The sequence below is a fragment of the Palaemon carinicauda genome, chromosome 20 (assembly GCF_036898095.1).
Source record: "Palaemon carinicauda isolate YSFRI2023 chromosome 20, ASM3689809v2, whole genome shotgun sequence".
In the NCBI taxonomy this organism is placed as follows: domain Eukaryota; kingdom Metazoa; phylum Arthropoda; class Malacostraca; order Decapoda; family Palaemonidae; genus Palaemon; species Palaemon carinicauda.
The window spans coordinates 99,582,590-99,587,136 of NC_090744.1; positions in this window are offsets into that span (position 1 = coordinate 99,582,590).

Here is a 4,547-nt window from a genome sequence, read left to right on the forward strand (position 1 = left end):
TACTGTTCTTGAAATATTTTCTTTTTCTTTTTTTTCCTTTCCTCACTGGGCTATTTTCTCTGTTGGGGCATCCTACTTTTCCAACTAGGGTTGTAGCTTAGCAATAATAATAATGATAATAATAATAATAATAATAATAATAATAATAATAATAATAATAATAATAATAATAATAATAACATTGTTTTCATAACTATTACTACTTCCTCGGTGTTAGGTTCTCCTATGCAATCTCTTCTTCCATTATTATTCACAAATCTTAGTTTGGTCATCTCTGCTTTCAGTTCTTCTATTTTTCTTTTAATTTCATTTGTCACTAATTTTTATTTCTTTTTTTTAGTTTTTGCTTTTTATACTTTCTTACTTCTTCAATTCTGATATAATATTTTTTATTGCAGCACTTTGCACATGCACATCTACTGTAGAAGTGTGCTCACAATCATGTGCCGTTGAGTGAGCAACGAAGGAATTATTATTATTATTATTATTGTTGTTGTTGTTGTTGTTATTATTATTATTATTATTATTATTATTATTATTATTATCATTATTATTATTATTATTATTATTACAAGCTAAGCTACAAACCCAGTTGGAAAAGCAGGATGCCATAAGCCCAGGTGCTCCAACAGGGAAAATAGCCCAGTGAGGAAAGGAAACAAGGAAAAATAAAGTATTTTAAGAAAAGTAACAACATCAAAATAAGTATCTCCTATATAAACGATAAAAACTTTAACAGAACAAGAGGAAGAAAAGTAAGATAGAATAGTGTGCCCAAGTGTACCCTCAAACAAGAGAACTCTAACTCAAGATAGTGGAAGACCATGGTACAGAGGCTATGGCACTACCCAAGACTAGAGAATAATGGGTTGAGTTTGATGTGTCCTTCTCCTAGAAGAGCTGCTTACCATAGCTATAGAGTCTCTTCTACCCTTACCAATAGGAAAGTAGTCGTTGAACAATTACAGTGCAGTAGTTAACCCCTTGTGTGAAGAAGAGACTAAGCAGACAGATAATTGAGGAAAGTGCTGGGATAACAGCATTGAATAAATTTGTTGTGAATATAGAATGAGAATTGGAGAATTAAGAATTTGGGGAAAATGGCCCTGAAAAAAAAATCAGAAATAAATTGAGAAAAATAAAAAAAAATAAAGGAAACTACCTAAGAGAAGAAACGAGGAAAACAAATTCAGAAAATGGAATGGCCTTCATCGTTATATAAGAGATATTGATATGGATAAAGCCATGCTTACAATGAAGGCAAAGTTAAATATGACAGAAGTAAAAAAGAAAATTAATGGAAAATACACAGATGATGTGTGTGACCTATGCAAAGAAGATAATAACGAACATTTATTTTCATGCCCAATATTAGGACAGTTAAAAGAGTAAGTTATAATAGTGGATATGTTGCAAATTCCTGGTAGAGCTGATGATATATTCAAGTCGGGCTTTGAATCTGAAAAAAGAGTTTGAAAATACCAAATTTAACACGAAAAGTTGCCAAAATTGGTAACAAGGTAATATCCCAACCGATATGTGAGGTGAGTGTTGCTGTGTGGACATGGAATTCCTCTTAAATATGAAGATTTGATTAAGTCTGTTCATGAGCATAGCAAGTGCAAAGTCAATGTTAGTGGAGTCCTATCAAATGAATTTCCAGTGAACAGCGGAGTACTCCAAGGGAATGTGTTGTCACCTGTGTTGTTTATCCTCCTCATGGGTTTTGTAATATGTAGAACAGTCGGAGACGGTGGAGAAGGATTGGACTGGATTGGTAATAGGAAATTAGCGGACCTAGAGTATGCAGATGACGCTGTTCTTATTAGCAGAATACCACAGAATTTGCAATGCTTGTTTACCAGAATGCATAAAATATCACATGAGGTTGGGCTGAAGATAATAGAAGAAAGATATTACTCTTACTACTAGAAGATTGCCTTGCCTATAGCAAGACACAGGCTCTTGCACTAATGACAGCCCGTAAGAGACTTTGAATTTGTAGGATGGTCTCCCAGAGGAGGCCAGGGTACAGCAACGATGAATACGCAAGGGTAAATTTTTAAGTTGCACAGAGATGATGAGAACGGAATATACAATGGAAGATGAAATATCATTGGAAGGAGAAAGGTTTAATGAAGTAGAATCGTTTAAGTGTTTAGGAACTATGATCTCCAATACAGGGTCATTAAAACGAGTTTAGAGAAAGACGAAAAAAATACAAATTAGACAATGGCAAGGTTAAGTAAAATTCGGAATCAAATCGCCTGAAATTACATATAAAATTAGACTATATATCAGTTTAGTGAGATCGGTGTTAATCTATGGATATGAATCATGGTATGACAATGAAACAATCTCCAATAGATTTAGTATATTTGAGAACAAAGCCCTCAGAAGAATATTAGGAGTTAAAAGGCAGGACAGGATTAAAATTGAAACTATAAGAAAAATTACTCGAGTGCCATCATAATATCATGGTGAGGGGTAGATGAAGATGATTTGGACATGAACTTCGTACTCCCCAAGAGAGATTAGTTCACCAAACGTTTAACTGGGGTCCACAAGGCACTAGACGAGTTGGAAGACCTAGGCCTACATGGCAGAGGACTATGAAGCGTGAAGTAGGAGATGGTGAATGGAGAAGTATTTAATTGAAAGCTCAAGATAGAGACGACTGGCGAAATCTAACCGAGGCCCTTTGCGTCAATAGGCGTAGGAAGAGATGATGATGATGAAGATTCTAAGGTCATCATCATCATCATCATCTCCTCCTACGCCCATTGACGCAAAGGGCCTCGGTTAGATTTCGCCAGTTGTCTCTATCTTGAGCTTTGAATTCAACTTGCTTTTCATAGTCCTCATCCATGTAGGCCTGGGTCTTCCAACTCTTCTAGTGCCTGGTAGAGTCCGGCTGAAAGTTTGGTGAACTAATCTCTCTTGGAGAGTGCAAAGAGTAAGCACAAACCATCTCCATCTACCCCTCATCATTTGAGGGGTAGATTTTAAGGTAGAATGGGATAAAATTAAAACTTAAGATTTTCATTAAAACTGTTTATGGTTACAGAAAATATTCTAATACTGAGTATAACCTTAGAAGTTTTGTGCATATCCATTAATTGATAAAATGTCCGCAAAGTTATTTTGCGAAGTGAACAGTTAGGAACGAGGAGTCAAAAATTCGACAAAGCTTCAATGATATTTAATTATTGATGTATACAGAGACTGTTATGATGGGATTAATACATCAGTTAACAAGCTCTCTTATCAACGGTTACCCTAACGTGAAGGAGGAGATAAGTATACGTTATCTAAGAAACATGCCGCGATTGAGACTGTCTATACATCATACTAAAATGTAATCCTTATATTTTAAAAGCTATTAATGTCTATGAAGTTACTTTATGGCATAAAACGTATGTTATAGGCAATGGATATTATATGTTAGTTTACTCTTATTGCCAAAGATATGGTCATATTGAAATTGGATGTAATGGTGAGAGTTTGTGAAAGTTATGATAGTGATTGTGTTACGAATGAATTTATAAAATAAACACCTGAATTGTAACTATGTATAAACGAGCAGTTTTCAAATTAGAATGAAGTTACAAAAGGTTTTAGTTGTTAAAAGTGATCTCACTGTTAAATAAAGTGATATATAGAACTGACATTTTCAATTGAATAAATAATTTGACTCAGTAGATGTTATTTTAGAAATATGAGTGCGTGAAGATAAGAAAGGAAATTTGCAAGAATATATATATATATATATATATATATATATATATATATATATATATATATATATATATATATATATATATATATATATTTATATGTGTGTGTACTGCCAACATTCGTGATTTTAATAAATGTAAATATCTACCACAATGGTATTTAATATCGAATACTAATATGGAAATGTTCGAATCCTTACCCAGCCAGAAGCATTTATCATAGATGAATTTCCAGTGGATATATTCGTACATTCCCAAAGGTAGAATTCGATATTAAATGTTATTGTGATTGATATTTACACACACACACACACATATATATATACATGTATATATATACATATATATATATATATATATATATATATATATATATATATATATATATATATATATATATACATATAGATATATATACACACACACACACACACACATATATATATATATATATATATATATATATATATATATATATATATATATATATATATAGATATATGCACATATATATATATATATATATATATATATATATATATATATATATATATATATATATATATATATATATAAATATATATATATATATATATATATATATATATATATATATATATATATATATATATATATATATATATATATATATATATATATATATATATATATATATATATATAGAGAGAGAGAGAGAGAGAGAGAGAGAGAGAGAGAGAGAGAGAGAGAGAGAGAGAGAGAGAGAGAGAGAGAGAGAGAGAGAGAGAGGGAGAGAGATTAGTCATGGATAAATGATACATTTTAAAATAT